Below are 21,081 nucleotides of genomic sequence, written 5' to 3' on the forward strand. Positions count from 1 at the left end.
GTGACGCTAACAGTAAGTGGCATTATCTAATGCCCTGCTCTATATGTGATGGTTCTGAGGCAGGTTTCAGTGGCTTTGTTGATATGGACAACATTTAGGGCAGTAAGAACCCTGATCACTGCAGTAGAGCCAGCTCAAATACTCACATATGAAATATACTATTGTAATGTACATGTTAATGTAATGAATCTCTGGTTAAAAAAATACAAATATTAACGTGATTTTTTTGTTTGTTTGTTTGTTTGTTTTATTTACACCAAAGTCATTGATTCAAGTACTACATTGGCTGTATGATTTTTCTGGGTACAGTTTCCTCTCACCGTCTAAAAACATGGAGGATCAGGGTAATGTAACTCTGTGACCAAAGGTACCAAAGTTACCAAAGGATATTAAGTGGGAGATGATGAACCATCATATGAATAATTAGTTAACTCTCCTCACTTTTTTTCCCCACAAGTTTGACACTTTTGTTGAGACCAAAGAAGTCCTCATTAAAAACCTAAAGTTTTTCTCCAAATGTTGTGGTATTTTAAAATGTTTGTCTCTCCCTTGTGGGGCTGTCACGACATTAATAGTAATTTTATTTCCTTTAAATCTTGTACTGTGTGACAAGGATACAAGGAAATGAATTCATAATGACCAAAATAATTCACTGAAAATAGGTCCAATTAATTGTTATTTCTCTTTTCTCTTGGTGCTCACTGTTGACCTCTGCTCCAAGGACAAATCAAAATAGACCAGGACACTTAAGATAAACAAAGCAAAGTAGCAGACAAAAAAAAAGAACTACTAAAGTTGACCACCACAGAAGCTAAACGTTAGCTATTCAGTGAACAGTTCTTCTTACTCATCTGTGAGTCTCTTGTTGACCCCACGACGATCGTCATCTAAACCTTCTTTAATACAATTTAACTTTATTGCCTTCAATATCCTTAACGCCAATTTCCTTAATACCCATTAATTACGTTCTGTGTTCAAGGACTTGATGTTGTTTATTAAATTTGATGGCTTCGTCTCTTCATAAATTAGCATACTGAAAATCATCTGTCAATGAAAAATGAATTAAATGCAACTCCACCTACAGGTTATGCTGTGAACTAACATAACGACACACATCACACCACTGCTGATCGCCGGCTCTGATTACTGGCTCTGTATTGATTTCATGGCCTGTCAGTGTTTGACTGTGATTCATGAGTGTAATGACTGCTGTGGCCAGAATTCTGACCCATTAACACGTGACAGTGTCCTCGGGTCAGGTTTGTAATATTAACTGATGTTTACAGGTGTCATTATCTGAGATTGATGGTCAGGCTTATTACACCTAAGCTAACCAAGGTAACCTGAACTGTATAGATCGGTGGTTCAACATAAGTCGATCGGGATCAACCAATAGATCGCAACAGAAGTGCTGGTAGATCACGAGCAGTCAAAATACAAAAATATATAATACAAAGTGTGTAGCAGTGACCATATCCAGTAAAATGTCATTCATACTGTGTCATACAGCTTTATGCATTTAATCATATATGTATATATATATATATATTTATGTTGTCGATTTAAAAAAAATAAATGATCATGTCTGTTAAATGTCTATCTCAGTATGTTTTTGCTGCTGATGACAACATAACAGTGTTTACCTTGTTCTACAGCAGGAACTCATTTATATTTAATTCATGTTAAAAAAAAAAAAAACATCTGACCAAATCTGCGTGATCAACAGGCTGTCAAAATAAATGAAGTTTATTTTGGTTTGTCCCATGATCAGATGATCTACTTATTATTGGGGACAGACCTGTCAGACGCAGGTCTTATTATGTAGGGCTCGGCATAGCTGTAGTTTAGTCAACCTCAGACTGTATCAGCACAGCCGTGAGACTCAGGTCTCACTGAGGATGCTGAACGTGTCATCTCACAACTAAAATCTGAACGAGAAGCGGCTGTTCTGTGTGATAGACATTTTATTTTCGGCAGATAGTGTGGGCGGTTTATCCGATAGTTGTGCTATATCTGAATTTGAATGCCAAGATGAACTGTACGATTTTCTGAAGAGCATTTTGTCAAATTTGATAACATCAGTTGATATACTAAAGAGAGAGATTGGATATGATTCACTTATTTGTAAAATGCTACATACTATATAAGTAAAGCCTCCAAGAACCAAGGAAACTGTGCTAAGAACAGGAACAAACACATACCTGAGACTCAGACTCAGACTCCTGGAAGTCTCCATTAAACAGTCACACATCATACACAATGCCAGTTATGAATTGTGATTATTTGATCAAAACAGTGATGTCGTGACAGCAACGGTGAGAATGACAGAGATGGTCGATTTGGATCTGACGTTCACATAACAGTCAGTGACCACACGGGAAAAACGTTGGTGACACCGGTGCTTTAAGCTAAAGTTTGTGACTTGTAAACGTCCTTGGTAGACATTAACAAATTCAAATATCTGAAACTTTTGTAATATTGAGTCATACAACTTCATTATTCATTACTTTCACTTCAAAAGGTAAAAATTGTTGGAGGTCGTCCTCGTTCCACAACTGTGTGATTCATTCTGACAGGTGGAGCTACAATAGACAGTGGGTGTATAACAGAGAGCCACGTTAATTATGAATAAATACAATAAAATAATGGGATTAAAGTCATAAATTCCCAAGTCTAGTGTTGTTAGTTTACAAGCATAAAGTCATGAGTTCATAAAATAAAGTTGTAATATTAGTAGTAATGTAAAGGATTGTGTTGGTGAGGTAAAGCTGTTGATGAAGTATCATCATCATCATCATCATCATCATCATCATCATCATCATCATCATCATCATCATCATCATCATCATCATCATCATCATCATCATCTCCTTCTGATGCACGCTGATTCACGCTGCGTGTTTTTGCCTCGTCTCCCACAGAACACGTCATCTAAATTTACGACTTTAATCTTCTAATTTGAGGTATTTCAGGCTCCTAATGCTATAAAAATATCTGAAATATATCTGGACTTTAGTCTTTACTTAATTGGTTTTCTTTGAGAGATATATTTAAATAAAATAGTCTTTGTGACGTGTGGCTGACTCATTATTTCATGTTCAAATATATTTAATGTCCAGTCCTGGTTCAAAAGATAAAGTAAAATATCACTGCTGTCATTTTCTTCTTCTTGCTAAGAGACAATTCTAATTTTGTAATTCACACAGACTGGTAAAAATATACCAACAAACCCCGCAAACAAGTTATTATCCGCCAGTAATAGAGGCCATAAACCTGCACGACACAGAGGCTACAGTAACATACATATAACGACAACCCATACTGATGAATTATAAGAAAAAAAATAGTTTTTACGTCTGAACAATGCACAAATATGCTCAGTAGAATCTGCCATAAGATCCCCAAAGTATCATGGGTAATAGTCCAGTCATCCCGAAGTAACCTTTCCTAACCCCGCGGTATAATGATGGTCATCACACAACAGCAGTGGAGGAAACCATTAAAAACAAATGAAATTTGTCAATAATAATAATACCATGAATTATACATCAACAATGGAATAGAATTTCCAACACATCGGCCACATTCCTCCTGCAGCACTTTCATTAGTGCAGATAGAAACTTTAGCGAAATGGCCTGTCCTTCATTCCCTGCCTTGTTGCCATGGAAACAAGTGGAGAAGTAGGGAACACGGGAAATAAAATTATATTTTCTCCAAGTACAAGGACTCGTCAAGTCCTCACACTGAGTGACTGTGTGCTGTGATTTCCTTTCCTTTCATTTTTTTTTTTTTTTAATAAGAAAAAATATTCCATGCAGGTACTGTAGAGGAAGTCGTTGGAGTTTGAAAACAAAAGCAGGAATTTGGTGCTCGGCTCCTCGGAACATTAAATGACAGAGACACACGACTGCATTTGAGGCAGTGAACAGAAAGTAAATGACATGAAACAGAATATTGAAAGGAGTCAATGTAAATAAATATCCTTGACTTCCGTTGGAGTTCTGTTCCTACGGTACAAGTCGGAGCTCATGTTTTACTTAAGTAACTCAGTCACTCAGCTACCTTGCAGGGCTAACATCGTAATCTAGGACAAAACATCAGAGTGTAATTTACGCCTTGAGGCCGTAATGAAGGGCAAAAAGACCCCCCCAAAACAAACAACCCGAAGCAAAAAAAGCAAATGTAGCACAATCCAATGTACACTGAGCAACTATAAACAAAGCCGTCGTCCGTGCCTAGATCCTCTCCTCTGCTTGCCTAGCTCCAGTGCAAAATTTGTTTTAATACCGTACATTGGTATGGTGTTGTCCCCAAACTTGTATTCTCCCTCGCCGTCTGACAACGACCTCTGTTTAGACGGAGTAGCAAACGTCTGACTTTGCGTCGCCTTCTTCGTAGACAATGTTTTGCTGGCGATTGATGAGACGAGGACGAGAACAAATGACCTTCCTGCAGCTCCGTGACACCCAGGATTCACATTGTTATAATTGCATAACTACCTCTACCTGAGCATAATTAGTTTAATAACCTTGAGTCGGCCAGGTAAATGAGGCGTGACTAATGGGCTCTGCAGTCGGGGTTCAAACATTTGGTCAGTGAAGAACTGCAGGTGCACAAACAGTTCTCCCGCCTGTGAAGACCACGGGCGTGGTGTTTTTCCTTCCCGTTCACTGACACTGAAAATGCAGTGAAAACAAGTGTGGGAGAGTCGGACAAAATATTTTTATTTCACTGGAATGACTTGAGACCAGGTAAAACAGATTTGTTTTTTAAATGATGGAAACGTTGACGAGCCTTTAAACAAGCAGCGCTGCCGTTGTTTTGAAAGTTCAAATACTTGGTTGTTAATAGTCTCAAGACATTTATTAAATAGCACACATTCAATAACTTGACCTTTAATCAAACGGACCGCACACAGGTGAGTCGTCGCCTTGCAATCAATAAGCTTATATTTGAAACATATTTTCATGATGTTTGAATGTGTTACTGTTGCTTTGATGATATCCTGATCCTCAGCAGGTGAACGGAGGATAAAAAAAAAACATTACCACAACAAAGCCTGCTACTGAACCATGTGAACCATATGTGATTCTCCTCCACTCCCAATGTGGCCAATTTGAGAAATAGTGTCTTCATGAAGGGACCGACTTCACGGCAGACCCTGATTTGCAGAACTGCCATTACTGAAGCAGCGGCCGCTGATCAAACTGAAGGGAACCTGCTGGGTGTAAACATTGTGCAAAAATGACAAAGCAATTACCCTGCATCAGACTGAGTGGCCAGGACCTGGAGTCAACTGATGGACACCAGTCCATACAGGGAGAAAACAGAGACCAACGTTAACATTGTCACAAAGCTAACCCAATGTTGGTTCTTGCATCCGAGGATTTTTAACATTAATTGTTTATCTTTGGAATCTTGTAGGTCGGTGTTTTTATGCACTAATACAACTACAATAAATATTTATTTAAGTGATTCTTGCATGAAATATGACAGATCTCCTATCATATTGTAATACTACATTACAACTAATTTTGAAAATTTGAATGTGCATTTTTATGATGTCTACCATTAGTTAAATATTTATGTCCTTATCATAAAAAGTTTTTTAAATTACTTTATGCTAAATTTTGACTTAAAAAAATGCAACAGGTCCCCCTGCAGGTGAGGTATTAGGATCTGCATGCTGTTTGTCAACACTTTGTGCATCTTCTACCTCATATATATACATATATATGAATAAATTGGTATGTGTGACACCAGTGCACATGCCTGCTGTAATCTCTTCCACAATGCCACCAGTGAAGTAGCTCCGCTTCTGGAATGGGTATTGCTATGAATAAAAACACCAACGGAGCACTCATGAATTCTGATGAGATTCCTCAGATGACATTCCTCCCTGCACACCTCATAAGAATTTAGCCACCCACCTAACTCTCCAGTGATCATATTAGGGGAAAATGGTGGCGAATGTTGTTTAAAGTGGTAATAAATCAACATGTCAAATAAGGGTCAGCGGTAAGAATTTATTGCACAAAATGTATTCTATTTAGCCTCGGTGGTGGTAGCTGTTTGGCTTCCAAATGCTAGCCTGCTCTGTGGCAGTGCATACTGGGAATACATAATGGGCAGCAGGCACGGTGAAAGCAGCTGCGACTGTGTGTAGAGGCTGACTGTTGACCACGCTGACGGTAAGAACGCCATCACTCACTGCACACGCACGGGAAAGTCGGGCAGAGCAGGAAGGTGAGGGTTTCTAAGAGGCAGTTAAGGCTGTAGTGTTTTAATCTGACTGTCATTTCCTTTTATTACTCTGTGTAATTAAAGCAACCAAAACAAGACACTCGGTACTGTTTTCCTGGAGGATCTTTTTTACAGCATCGTACTGTGTGACTAATTTGATTTGAGACTAGATGTTTTTTTAAGTGATAAATGCCATCCATCCATCCATTTTCATCTGCTTATCCTTTTTCAGGTTGCGGGGGGGGCAGTCTCCACGGCCGCCACCCAAATCACACTGCACCGTAACAGCCCCTCCTGAACCTTCCTGTGGGTGGTGAGTCCACTGGAAGGCGCCAATCGCCCTAACCGGGATTGGATCTTGCCCAGGAGGTGAACCCTGGGGCTCCACACCAATGACAGAGACATTGCCTCTGAGCCAAAACGCCACTAATTGATAAATGATGATCATAAAATCATTAAAGGAATGGAAAACATCAAACCAAAGCCAGTAACGTAGGATTTAGCTGATGGTCACATAGATGAGTAGAAGCCCCTAGTGGTCATTTTCACTACACCATCTCCAGAGTCACAGCTGAACTGAACATTTATTGACTACATCCACCTGCAGAAGTGGTTATTGAAAACTGGCATCTCAACCATTTTACTGGTGTAGAGTTACTTCACCAGCTGTAGCTGTGTACCTGTGAGAGGAGGGGGCACTGATTTCAACTGATTTTTCTTTTAGAAGCAGCCATACTTCAGATGTCTTCATGCAGTGAAGGACTTTTTTTTACATTCTCTGATGCACTAAAAGAACTCTGTTGATGTAAAAGCAGAAAAAGGGGCAGGTCAGAGAGTTCTGACACACATTGACAAACAGTTTACTTTCTTAATACCCCATGTCTCCCATTTTCAGTACATACTGACCATAACCAGAACAAATAACACAGTCAGAGAAAATACAGACTCTGAGGTCTCGGTGGTCAGTAGACTTCCTCCTGACCCTCAGACAAGCGGCAGGATGGAAGACAATGTCACTTCCCAACAAAGGCTCTGACATCATCTGATTTTATAATTAATAATCATTTTTGCAAAAACTTCATTCAACTTTCTCAGTTTCTCTTTTTTTATATAACCTATTGCAGTGATTGTTTGGGCCAGCTCCTAACATCTCCTGCAAAACTGGGACGGTGGGTAAATTATTATGGTGAGCCATTTCCACATCAAAGAGGAACGGAGGTGTGGAGGAGCTGACAGTACTGTATCTCCAAAGACATACATTTAGGGAAGTGCGGCAGCAGATCAAGTCAGATCACAGGTGCATTCATGCAAATTCCGCCGTGCACCAGATGACTCACACTTCAAATGAGAGTAATGTCTTCCTTTGAGACTTGTGTCATGTGTCGCCACACAAACAGGAATTCATCAGCGTGGCGGACAAGGGTGACGATGTACTGTGTCCCACCAGAGAATCTGGCTCTTAAATCCCAAAATACCAATAGAGAATACTGCCACACACTGTTGGCTGTAAAACAGTTAAAATCTCTCTTAATGACTCACCATCCCATCAACACACAGTACAGTACAGAAACCCACCAGCACCAAAACCTTGAATATAAATGTTATTGGTTTGATGTTTTGCCAGATTCCATCTTCTTTCTGAAATCGGATCTCTTCTTTGTGGAGCTCAGGGGGCAGAAGGTCACAGCTGAAGAAAAAAAGAAATAGTCTTCTCATAATAGGCTGCCATTGAACTGCTCAACAGTGGAGGATTGTGTTACTCTATTGTGTGTGCTATGATCGCGCCGCTACAAGAAAGAACGTCTGCGGCGATGGTAGTTTACATCGTGATATTAACTTTTATTTCAGATGGTACACTGTCTAAATGTGACCGTGCATCACTTCACCAGCCACCACAGGCTGTACTGCCATTTTTTTTAATCAGTAATGGAGTTCATTCCAAGTACCAACACTGGCTAATGTTGCAGCAAATTAAAGAATGTACCCACGCTCTGGGATTCCACTGTCGATCCTGTTATATGCATATGTAAAGTGATAAAGTAATCCGTCAAATGCATCTCCACAATATATGAATCAAATACTAAGAGGAGGCCATTAAATACTACTATTGTGTTATGGAACACCAATGCGAGAAATGCTATCCATTAGGATGGAGATGGATTCAACTCTATGTAAGTCTATATATATATATACAGTATATATATATATATATACATATATATATATATATACATATATATATATATATATGTATATATATATATACTGTATATATATATAGACATACATATATATATATTGAAAGCGGCACTGTGTGAGTGTTCATCCCAGTTGGGGACCTCTCTCATTGGTCCATGACTACTACCACTTTTCCTTATTTGAAAAAACCCATTTTATGCATGTTTCCCATGAGTCTTAGAAAGTCATGTCCAGGCGTCAACATTACTCTGTTAATCCCACAGAAAAGCAGCTTAATTTTAAAGAAAAAGGAAAAAAGAAAAGAGTGGAACTCTAATAACATTGAATAGGTCCTTGTACAGTAATGTTTGACGAAGGTTTTGTTTGTATCGCTGAGCTTTTGGGCCTGACACACTTGTAGCACAGTCTGTCAGCCTGTGTTTACTTCAAAAACAGGGCTGGTGTCGTTTCAGTGCTTCAGGCAGACGTACAGTATATTGAAGTATGTCTTCACAGGGGAACAGTTTTGCTGATCACATGACTTTGATGAACAGTCCAAGCTGCTTGGAAAAATGTGAAGTTTTTTCCTTGTTTTCTTCTCCACTGAGCTGTTAGGCTTCTTTAGAAATGTATGGCAGGAAATTGTTGCTTTTTCCTGGCCCTGGGAAAAGATAGGGGTGTGGTAGTGTGTGTGTGTGTGTGTATGTAGGGGGGGATTGGCAAGGGGGGGGGGGGCAACACAGACACTCTTATACTTAGGAAATATTACTGGAAATCAATTTCTCATTGCCAAGAGAAGACAGAATTCAAGGGTACACTGGTTCATCTGAGATGCCGTCGACAGTGTATGAAGACTCTGATTTAGTTACTGTAGTTACTCACACAGTGATGCAGATAAGCACTGTCTTTTTTTTTTTACACCTAATGAAGAAGCAGCCAGGCCCAGGTTGCAGCACATGTCCAGAGCCATCGATTATCCACACAGAGGCATTTGTCGACTCGTCACCTATTTTCTCACGACTCACTTAAAGGTTAAATTCCTGATCATACTGTACACTGCACCACAGCCTGACCATTTTCACACTGACACAAGCTGTTACCTCGGGGGACCCAGTGATGCTCTTTTCTATTTTCCTGCCTCCATCTATACCGATAAGGATTTCGTCCACTCAGTCCCTGCACGCGAGCTAAAAATGGAGTGAATTGCCGAAGCGTGACGCCTCCTGAATGAGGCTCAAGGTTGACTTAAATAGGCTGGCGTTGTCATTGATACCCCGTTTGAAGCCTTCACTCGCTGTATTTATTCACATTTTGGAAGAATTCGCCTTTTTACTTTTTTTTTTTTTCCAACTTTCATCCTAAGTGTCCTACTTTAGATAAGGGTGACTCAAATTGAATTCATTATTTCATGACAGAAGTGTTTCACCTGCTTCTTATTGCGCACGTTTTTCCCACACAGCCGACCGTGGCCCCGGCGTACAATGTGTGTCGTATTAAAAGCAGTAATGAGGAGGGATTTCGATTACACAGGTAAAATGAGCCGCTTCACATAAAAAAAGTTTTTTTTCTCATTTTGGCTTTAAATTAAATGTCAGCTTAGTTTAGAGCGGCTGCAGGTACAGACTAGGAATAATAATATCCAATGGCCATACTTCTACATTTACTGTTACTGTAGTACTGAATACTCTTCTTTTGTATGTTCCAAAGCTAGAGTGCCAAACATGCAGATCGCGGTCTAGCAGTAGATTGCAAAGGGGCACACATATATGTACAGATATATATGGCTACATGCATGACCAACAATGTAATGTTCATATTCATCATTTATATCATTGTTTCCCAAAGACTGGGTCACGAAGAGATTTTTTTTTTTTTTTTTTGGGTCGTCTCGCATCATGTTTCCCAGGAGTTTACGAATAATGTCTATTGATTTGGGTCATGAAGGTTTGTGATTTTTAAAATAATATTATTAAAATTCTAAATTTTTAAAAAATATTTTTAAAATTCTGGTCCCCAGAAAAAAGTTTGGGAAACACCGATTTATATCATTGAATGCAGTATATATTTAACATTTTCTGACATTGAAAAGTGTGGACGCCTGTGTCCCAAATCTCTGAGCTTGAGCTCTGGGAATAAACAATCTCTAATCTAATCAAACTTTCAATAAACTTTGGCCTGAGTTCCAAATATTCCCTGTTCATTGGTGAATCAGATTCACGTCAGCACTTTCTGCTTGTTCAACCACAGGTGTATTTACATCATAGTGTACACAACTTAAGGAACCTGGTGGATGCTATAAATATATATACAGTCTATGTAAGTCTTTTTTAAAATAAATAATTATGGCTGGGAACACTTTTAATCTCGTATAGATAATCCCTATGGAAATTAATTCCAGTGCATGACGCCCTTGTAGACGAGCAGCAGCAGCATCACGTCATCAAAGGAGTTGAGTATCTTTCTCATACTGTAAGAACTAAATATCTGTGCATTTATTTTTAATTCACATTAAACGCTTTCCTTAACCACGAGGATCTCATCTTGTCCTAATGCCCCTCTAAAGCCCCTCTAAAGCCCCTTCAGAGACGGTGCTGACCAGTTCAACGCTGCACTTCCTTTTCCAGTTTGGCCTAAGTGAGCCCCGTTCACGTCAGCTTGGCCCACTTAAGGTCATTACTGCTGTAGAGCGCGGCTGCAGTGAGACTTCCTGTGGCTGATTTTTCCTCCTTCATAATCGCCCGCTCCAGCCGCTGACAGTGCTGGCTGTCCCTGCTGAATCAGTGCGACTGTGCAGGCGTGCAGTGTTTATGCCGCTCTATTAACACCACTAAAACCAAGTGACAATGATAACGATTTGCAAACAAGTTGTTAATGTGCACAATGATGCTAAAGGATGCACAATGTCTGTTTATGACATTTGAAAACTCTAATGAAAAACAAATACACAAATTCTCTTCATTTTCTAAAACCTGAGTTTGGATGTCAGAATGAAAAGACGGCAGGAAGAAAAGAAAAAAAAAAGAAAAAAAGTCCTACTTCTACTCGTGGCTCACCAGCCCCAATTCTATAAATATCGCCCACTTTTATGTTGGTGAGTACAAACTACAGACTGCATAATTTATCAGGCGAAACTCTCCAGAGTCTACTCCAAAGGAAAGGAACTCAATTTTGAACTTTGAGCCAGAGAGTAGATAAAACAGATTAGCGTATACGCCCCGGTCCCACATAGATGTTTGGAAAAATAAAACATAATCAGGCGATTTAGGGACAGTAGACATAAAGCAGTCCTTAGTCAAGGCAAAGTTGCTGAACTTGGTTGAATAAGTGGATTTAATCTGCTGTTAACAGAAGTTTCAGTGGAGGGAAACATTTCACAAGCAGCAGAATGCGCTTATCCTTAGGTTGAACTTTTACTGCGATATAAGTAACATCAGTAGAAAAAAAAAGTGTATTTTCTCCAAATGTTAGTGAAAAGTGTAAAGCTGCTCCGAGGTGAGAACTTTTAATAAGCCCGTCTCAATGCTCCCACACAGCACCAGGAGAGATCTAATCAGCTGCTGGAAACATCTGTGTCGCTGCACCAGCAATGTGTACAGACTCCAGGCAACTGAATCCTGTCCAAGATTTTTACTGCACGTTTTCATTAGAGGAGGAAAATAAAGTCAGTTTTTAAAGAGAGAATTAAAAAGAGCATGTGTGAGTTTGCATATGTGATGGTCAATAAATCCTTTGTTAAACAGCGACAAGAGAGAAACAGGGACAGAAAAACTCTATGTTCAATAAATATATGTGTTTATGTATATATATATATTAAAATATTTTGTACCTGGCTGGAATATTGTTTATTTTATTGTGGCAGAAGTTTTTGACAAAATAAACAACCAGACTCTTTTTTTTTTTTTTTTTTTCCTTCAAGGACGTCCTGACGGCTCATCTTGTCAGACCTCCTCCTCCTCTCCTGACACATTCCGGTCTTTTGGCCGTACTCACAGCCACTGCACTCTTCTGGATGAACTGCAGCTAATTAAAGAGATTCTACAGCCAAGTCCAAACACTTTAATTGGAGCAGGAGGAGGTGAAGATACAGTCAGAGAGTGAGGCAAACACCTCCAGTACTGAGAGCCAAGGAACTTCAGAGACATTTTGTCCGGACGAGGAGACATCACTACTTTAAATCACTGTCTAGTCCTGGGTTTTTGGACGGCGTCTGTCAAAACGATGGGTGACAGTTCGTCAGTGACGGCCAAGTGACACTGGATTCTTGTGGGTTGAAACCTAATAGACTGGTTGTGATTGCTGACACATAGACTGGGTTTGTCTTCAGAAATCTCTAAAGACAAAACGCTGAAGTTGTTTGATTCAAATTATTTCCAACCTCACGTCCAGTTCACGCTTTTTTGACTTTATGTTTGTAAAAAAGTACCGTATTAATCATCAAACTGTTAGGGCTGTGTGTGTTTCCCTTTCCTGTCTCGTCTGCTGGGTGGAGTTAGTGTCATCACACTCACCTGTGTCTCTGTGATTAGTCTCACTGGTGTCACCTGGTGCCCTGGGTATATACACCTCCCTCCCTCGCTCTGTCTTTGTGGGTTCATTGTTCTGCAGCTGATCAGTTGGTGTGTGTGGGATAACTGTTTGTGAGTTTCCTGTTCTGTGTTTCCTAGTATTAGTAAATAATTCCATGCCTCCTGGTATCTCGTTCTGGTCCTTCCTGCTTCCCTTGACGTCCACATGTAACACAAACGCTGTTCAAAATTGTTAGTCCTTTGTTGTTACTAGCCACAGAAGCAAAGTTTCCATGTGTATCTGCAGTCACGGGTCCACGCTCCGCTGCAGAGCAGAAAATTAATGTTTATGTTCACAAATAGGAAGTTCTGTTCCCAGTGCTGTCACGCCCCGACTGTTTATCACTTCTCCTGAAATGTGAAAGGTATTAAAAGTGATTTGATAAACTTTAATCAGAGCTTCTGCAGCGATTAAGCACATCTTATAAATTTAGCTATTACCCGTTTTCCAGAACATTATTTTAGTTGATTTGACAAATTATAGCTAAAACTATTACAGGGAGAGTAATTGTGTTCTAAACTTAAGACGGAAAGCTTCCTTCAGAAAAGCCAAAGCCGCCGCTGATTGAATGGTCCACATCTGCCCGACTACAATGGGAGTGGAGCACTGTGGACAATATTAGCTGGGAACTGCTGCAACAATTTGCCAACTTAATTTCATGCATCATGGTAAATCATGGGACCACATCAGTAATTACCGTTATTCAGCCTGGAGAGTAATTGCTTTGAAAGTTGAGTAAAAATGAACTGTTAACTTCTGGTTTGGTCACGGGCAGTGACTGGTTTCTCCATGTGGGTGGAGGAACAATCCATGGTACCGTGAGTCACCCACCACATGGCCAGATCTTATCACAGCAGATGAGCTCAAAAACTGACGCCTAACTGTTGGCCACGCGCTCTATGAGTGACTGTATCCTGTATGATGTGTGTGTAAGAGTTTCTGTTACCAAATATTTGTGAATAGTGTTTGGCAATTTCTTGACAAAGTTCATACTCATGTGCAGTGAGGATGAAAAGTCATATATTTAATATTCTGGATGTTTCCCCTCAGTAGTCTAAGTGGATACAGCTCCAGGCATCAAGTCTGGGTATGGAAAGAGCATCCACCAGGGGATCGCTCAGACTCCTGACTATGTTACCATGCAAAGGTAGAGCAAATGTTTGATAGCCGAGCCAGAAAAATCTTATGTTGACCCATGTTATTTATTACTGTCATGACATGGAGTTCTGCTGATAACTGGCCCATCTGCAGTCACTGCTGTTTTCATTACATTTGAGGAATGGGATTTAGGCTCTAATCTGGTCATTTATATTACAGAAAAAAATATTGCGTGTGAAAAGCAATGAAAATTGTTCATTTTGTTTAATTAAATTTAAAATAACACATTATTGAAGCAGTCAAAATGCAAATCAACCTGGTTTAGCTTAATGGCTAATTTTATATCTGTTGCCAAGCTGTTCAATGACATCAAATAATTAAGAAATAACATTTTAAAAAAACATCACTTCAAACATTCATGTTTAGCAACACATTAACAACTGCGAAGACAGAAATTAAACAGACGAGGGCACTCATATTGTTTACTCTTTAATGAGTTAGCTGATTGTATCCATGGATAGGACATTTACATGTTCATCACTAAGGAAAATGCAGAATGCTACTTCCAAATCTAATTGAATTGTTTACAAAATATACCAGCGACGCCATTCTAATTAAATGCTCCTCTGCAATTAAACCGTCGTGAAAGCACCACTAAGTAAAACTCATCTGCTTATTAAAAAAAAACAAATCCATACAATGCATTAGGACTTTTAGCTCTGCTTTTTGCACTGATAAAAAAAACATCTCCAGTAATGAAACAAACCCATTCAGTACATGTGGTGCATTTAAGGCCAATTTGTCTGCATTTACCAACACACAGCGCCTACCTTTGTCATTATGACTAAGCTCTGCAATACAGCCATTGAAAAACCCCGGGCCATTATGGCTTCACCTGTATTTCACTGTGCAGCAGCGTCAGCTGACCCTGCCTAAGTGCTGGAAAAGAGTTATAAATGAAACAGAGGCTGAGGGTCTACACACGGTGGGCTGATTTGATTTATCTTTTATTATTCTCCCATCCTCCGGTGTTATCATAGTTTTGAGTCTGAAATGGGAAATGTGATAAATATTGATGTCCCTTACAGTAAATGCGGGCAGGCATGTGTGAGCTGCAGGCTACAGTCTATCTATCACATTTTCCTGCGGAGAGCTGGGATGTGAGTAAACTGACCTCCCGCTAAAAGCACGAGCCTCAGCCTCGGAGGAGGATTGCTCGTCTGAGAGCCCTCTGCACACAGACGCTCTTTGTATCTCCGTGTCTTTTGTTCTCTGTTCTCCTGTCTTCTGTCAGTCATTTATTGCTATAGTAGGATCTACTCCCGTTCCGTCCTCCTGTGGCGATCTCTGCCCTAATCTCTCCTTTGCTTCTCCTTTGTATTCCGAAAAATCTCTAAGCGGACGGGAGTTCATTTAGCAGGCAGAGAGTTCATTTAGAAGACAGACAGGATGAGATGAGTGAAGAATTATTAACTGGGAACCAAGGAAGTTTGTGTCGGACTGTATACGAAAATAAAGGTCTCGCCTCTTTCAGTGTGCTATGACCAGGAATTGAATTGAATATCGGGCCATAAAAATGAGGCTGAGGAACTACAGCTGGGACAGTTAGAGAGGAGGTCGAGTTAAAAATGTGTGACACATTAGGATGTATCCTGTCGAGTCTGTCTAAATAGTACATCTCATAGTACAATACATCTCAATCTGGTACATTTATATGTAACTGCACAATTGTAAATCAATACAACTGATCAAGAAACCACTGAGCTGCACCTCCACTGGGCGCAGAAAAAGAATGGGGTGAATGGAAGTTGGAGAAATAGGTGTGTTTGCTCTTCACACACCAATGTGTGTTTGATTTATCAGTTTGATCGTTGTTATTATAAATTATTTGTCTATTTAAAGGGAGAGAATGCAGTGAACAATGCTTTCTACAGAAGTAGATGTGGTTGTGGCTGAGTTTCTATAGCCATAGCTGTTAGCGTTTTCCTTTAGCCAAAGCAACAATCTGATATATCATCTGCATAAAAACAAATCATCCAAACACCACAAGAACCAGTCTGTAACATAGAGTATATAGAATATAGATAGACATAGAGTATAGAATATAACACCATATGACACAAATTGGTAAATGCATTATTATATAACACAGTAATCGAGACACACTGCTAGTGAGTTAAAGGTAAGGCCCTGAAGTTAAAGGTTCATCGAGTTATTTACCAAATGATCTAAAAATACTTCAAAGACACACCTAAAAAACCCCACTGTCTCTACACATACACCCACACACACACACACACACAGTGTTCAGTTCCTATTTCAGGCCGGTACACAGCCAGCACACACATGTAAATAGCACCGTTGCATCTTCACCCTCGTCCTCTCTGCACACCACGACTGCACACCTTTATTATGACAAAGCACTTCCTTGTCAGCAGTTACCCATGACTGGAGCCAATGGGATCACTGTCAGGTGGGCTATAGGAAGTTGTCTCCGAGGGACGGGAGCTGAAAATAACAGCAGATCAATAGCAAGCACCAAGTGCAGCGTTTTTTTTTTTCCCCTCCAGTCTCTGACAGCATAAGCACCACTGCTGCTGTTAGCAAATATTTCTAGTCCCTGCTCCCGTCCCTCCCAGTCTGTCATGTTTCCCAGTCTGCCTTTCCTTATTTTCTCCTCTGTTTCCTAAATAGCTTTCTCTGCTTCATTTAACTGCTTCCATATTCCATAATGTCTACTACCTACATCTGTCAACGCATTATGAGAAATAAATCAAGTATGGAGTGAAAGAAAATGAGATGGATATAGAGGAAAAGTCAAGAGGAGGGAGAGAGGAATGGGGAGACAGTAAAGAGTTATCCTTACCAGAGCTGTGACAACAGGAATCCAGTTATTGCCTGCTTCATTCCAGGAAAACTGCTCATTAAATCCAAGATACTGGGGAAAGGAGGGAAGATTCCATCAAGACGCTGCCCCAAGAAGTGGAAGAAAATGAGGTTCTCTAATGGGAAAGATTTTAGAGTGCTGTTAAAAAACACACATCTAATATCCGAGTCCAGAGCACTTCATGAGTCCTCCCCGTGAGCCGCAGAGCCACGCATGTGCACACACTGACACATGCTGTTCACATGGCATTTCACACACACTCACAGGAGGCGAGGCTCGGTGTCACCCAGGATGAAAGATTAAGGAAGAGCAAAGGATGGATGGAGCCGGAGCGAAAGAGGCACAGCGGAAGGGAGGGATGTGGAGGGGAGTAAGTTGGGAGGAGGAGCCGCAGTATGTGATGAGAGATGGGGAGAGGAGAGGGAGAGGAGAGTGTTCCTCCATCTCTCTCTCTCTCTCTCGCTCTCGCTGATGCCTCTGTTTCAGCCTGAACTGCAGTCTGTTTTGTGCATATCATGAGAGATAATTAACTGTTCAGCATGGTGTTGATTCAAAATGCAAAAATAAAACAAAAATGCAAAAAAACAACAACAACAACAACAAAAAAAACACTTCAATTTGATCTGTTTTCCCGACTGTACCCTGAGTAATGGGCCGTGTCTGTGCACAGAGCTGAGCAGATAAAATAAGCTGCGGTGATAGCAGGGAGGGATAAGAAAAGCACATCATCCGATCACAGACTTCATCACTCACCTTATTTTTACCACCTGGTACAGATACAAACTGTGCTGCTCAACATGCTGCGCGTGAACACGAACGTACGAATGTTAATCGGTGCCAATGAAAACCCAGTGTGGCATGAAAGTTTGGTTGGTTTAAAAACCTCCACAGCTTCATGCACACTTAATCAACTTATCAAATACACAGGGCATTTGTACACCCTGTCAAAAAGAATTTTTGTTTTATTGAAGCACTTTGTGTTTTAAATACCATCTTAAGGCCCAGTATGTATCTGTGGGACCTGATGATATTTGTCTTTTTGTTCCTGCAGCATTTTAGGAATGTCGATTTATCTCGATTAATCATGATTAATCCACAGCCACTTAGTAAATAATCAGATTTAAAATTGCAGTTGATTGACAGCCTCAATAAAAATGCCTTTACTCCTTTACTCATCTATCTAACACCCTGGTCCTATAGTTGAACTTCCTCACCTCTGTCTTGTTAACTCCACCTGTTGCTGTAAAACCCGGTCACTCTCCACACGTCTGTTCCAGATCACTTCCTTCAGCAGTATTAACGACTCCTGCCTCTCTGATTCTGACGAAGTCTGCTGATTATTCCTGTTACTAATTTGGTGTTTTGCTTTTGAGTCCAGCAGCTCTGGCATCGGTGACTTAGTTTATTCAAGTGAATTATCAAACTTGAACAAACTTTAAACAAATAAATATACCAAACATTCTGTTGCCTTTCTGGAAAGGCTTTTGTACTTTTCTCTCTGACGTCTTACTGGATTTATTTATCCTATGATATATTTATTTTCTGGTCTTTGCCCTTACAACAGTCAGAGTGCCGGGCTTGTCGAATCAACCACATGGTGAATGCTGCGGAGTATTTCCGCCAACACACGATTTCAAAGGCACAGTGGGCATTCCCTGGCCGACATGATTCACTCCATATAATCCCACGCTGCTGATTCATGCTAAAATATCAGCGTTCTGTAGACTTCAAGGCAGGGGTTACGAATATGGGTGGCATGAGCGGTCAGGACACCCCGCTGAGGTCGGCTTACAGACAGAATTAACCGTCATTGAAGGTTGGGTGGGAGGCAGCGCTGTGGCGCTCCATAGAAATGGGTCATGACTGGGTCATGAGTCAAGACCTGTATTTGTACGGCTGGACGAATACTTCGAAAAATGTCCCCATTTTTTTCCTGTCTTTGATATTGCAATATTTTAGTTTTCGTTTTCATTCGATAATAGTGTGACCAAAGAAGTCAAAACGATACAAAACAATTATAAAAAAAGCATAATTAAATAACATCAATTAATTCAAAATGGGCCACCGTATCCACATCTCCATGCAGTAATGCTGTAACACTGATGTCCTTGTTGTTTTCATGGTATTTATTTACTGATTATTGGGAAATGATACTTTTTAAATAAATAAAAATACTTTTTAGATATAAATAAATATTGAAAACTACCCAGAGGTTAATATCACTTCTTGTCAAAAGGTGCAGAGTTTCAGTTAACATTTAAAAAAGGTGAACTTCAAGGGTTGGTACTGAATTTTGCTGTGTTTTTGGTTTTGCTGGAAAGTTTTTCCCGTCACATTTCTGCTGGAACTAAACAGTCTTGGAGAAGAATATTGTCGCCACAGCAGCAGATACAACAGCTGAGGTGATGTACTCTTTAAAACTACCTTGAGCTTCTGTTTTTGTGTTTAAGACACCAGAACGCCACACTGAAAACTGGTGCGTGACAACTAAATGCCTGTGAAACGATCTACCAATCTTCTGAGGCCCATGAACTCACCACATGAACTCATTCATAATCTAACTCACGTATGTACATTTTTGCACATTAGTCATCAGTAATCCAGTTAGAAGCCGGTGATACATGTGTCCAGATTCAATTTATCACTTATGGACTGTAGCGGCCTGGGTGAGGACTGTGTAAAGTCTGATAAATGTGTGTACAAGAGAGCGATGACACAAACCGTTTCCTGTGTTCAGTCGCCACTGTGGTTATTTTTCTTTCCTTCCCAGCGCTTTCAGCCATACAGTAATGTATGTAACGGATGTTTCCAGAGTGGTTTACTTTATCCTGAGTGACTGCCAGCTGTGTCTTCATGAGCTTGATTGGAGACTTCAATTAAGTTAGCTGCCTCTCAGCCCAGTCCACCATGTGTTACAGTGTCATATTTGAGATCAGGTTCTACTTCTTGTTTTCCCATCATTCAAAATTAATTTGTAGTGCCTCTAAAATTGAAGTAATAAATACACAATATATTAAAAAGACTATTTATTAATGCATAGGCTATGCTATAGTCACATTTTATGAACTTGATAAACTAATTTTATAATTGAAAATGTATAACGATTGGAAATACTAATTTCTCAAGAGTAAGCATCAAATGTTACTGGCATCCAGTTGTGGACCAGATATGAACAGTAAATACTATCTGTATATTGTCACTTGGTAAAATTGTAATTTGGTCACAAAGCAGTTAGAAAGTGAACATAATTATCTAGTACCACTCCATGACCTTCTTCTAACTTTCTTTGTGCTACTTTTCTTTGTGTTATCATCAGTTCTCAGGTAAGCTGTTCTCTAAGACCTGGCCCAGTTCCTTTACATAACTAATGAGCCTATAATACATACTAAATGTGTTGTGCCTTTTATCCAGCATCAGGTGGAAATTCCAACGTCTTATCACTTACTGCTTACTTAATGAGACGCTAACAGTGGCAGTCACTGACACTGAACATGAATGTACTTCCTTTAAATACTATTTTAATCTATGTAATAAAAATACAATTATAACGCACGTTTGCCAACTGATTGGTTGCTATACGATCCAGCTGTATGTGAACACAAAGGTTAACTTGTTCCCTGGACGCAGGAAACGTCTCATGTAGGCGTGGGCTATATTCAGCTGTTTGGAATTAAGCAGCAATAAGACATTTTTAATGAACACACAGTGAACAGTGTTGAGGCAGCGGTATTGATAGCCACAAATGAGCCATTGTGTGAAACATATTAAGGTCACTGTGCATATGAAGTCGTCATCATCCACAGTCCGCAGAGGAATGAATCAGCTCCAGAAAGGAGTGGAAGGGTCCAAATGATACAATCACAGTTCAATTCTATTCAACCCAGAATGGACGATCAGCTCCAACGTAGGGAGTGGAATTTATTCAGATTCAGTTTGAATATAATCTACTAAAATCAACTGACTTGTAGAAGAAAATAAATCATGGGACTGTGTTAATGTCAAATGATGTCTGATGTTGACAGCAATGTTACATTGTGGAAAAAAGTTAAAATATTATCATCAGGTCAATTTAATATCTGCCCATGATTAGTGTGTAAAATTAGGAACT

At 39.9% G+C, this 21,081-nt stretch overlaps 1 protein-coding gene across 1 annotated transcript in view; it reads right to left on the reverse strand.

Moving 5' to 3' along the window:
- The window catches only part of lingo1a (leucine rich repeat and Ig domain containing 1a), a 77,860-nt gene extending 59,640 nt beyond the window's left edge, over positions 1-18,220 (reverse strand). The window contains exon 1 of the mRNA XM_017033256.2: positions 16,953-18,220. The gene's annotated coding sequence lies outside the window, so the exon portion shown is untranslated. The remainder of the gene's footprint in view (positions 1-16,952) is intronic.
- Between the last annotated feature and the right edge of the window lie 2,861 nt (positions 18,221-21,081).

This window comes from Cynoglossus semilaevis, chromosome 6 (assembly GCF_000523025.1).
Source record: "Cynoglossus semilaevis isolate Cse_v1.0 chromosome 6, Cse_v1.0, whole genome shotgun sequence".
NCBI lineage: Eukaryota > Metazoa > Chordata > Actinopteri > Pleuronectiformes > Cynoglossidae > Cynoglossus > Cynoglossus semilaevis.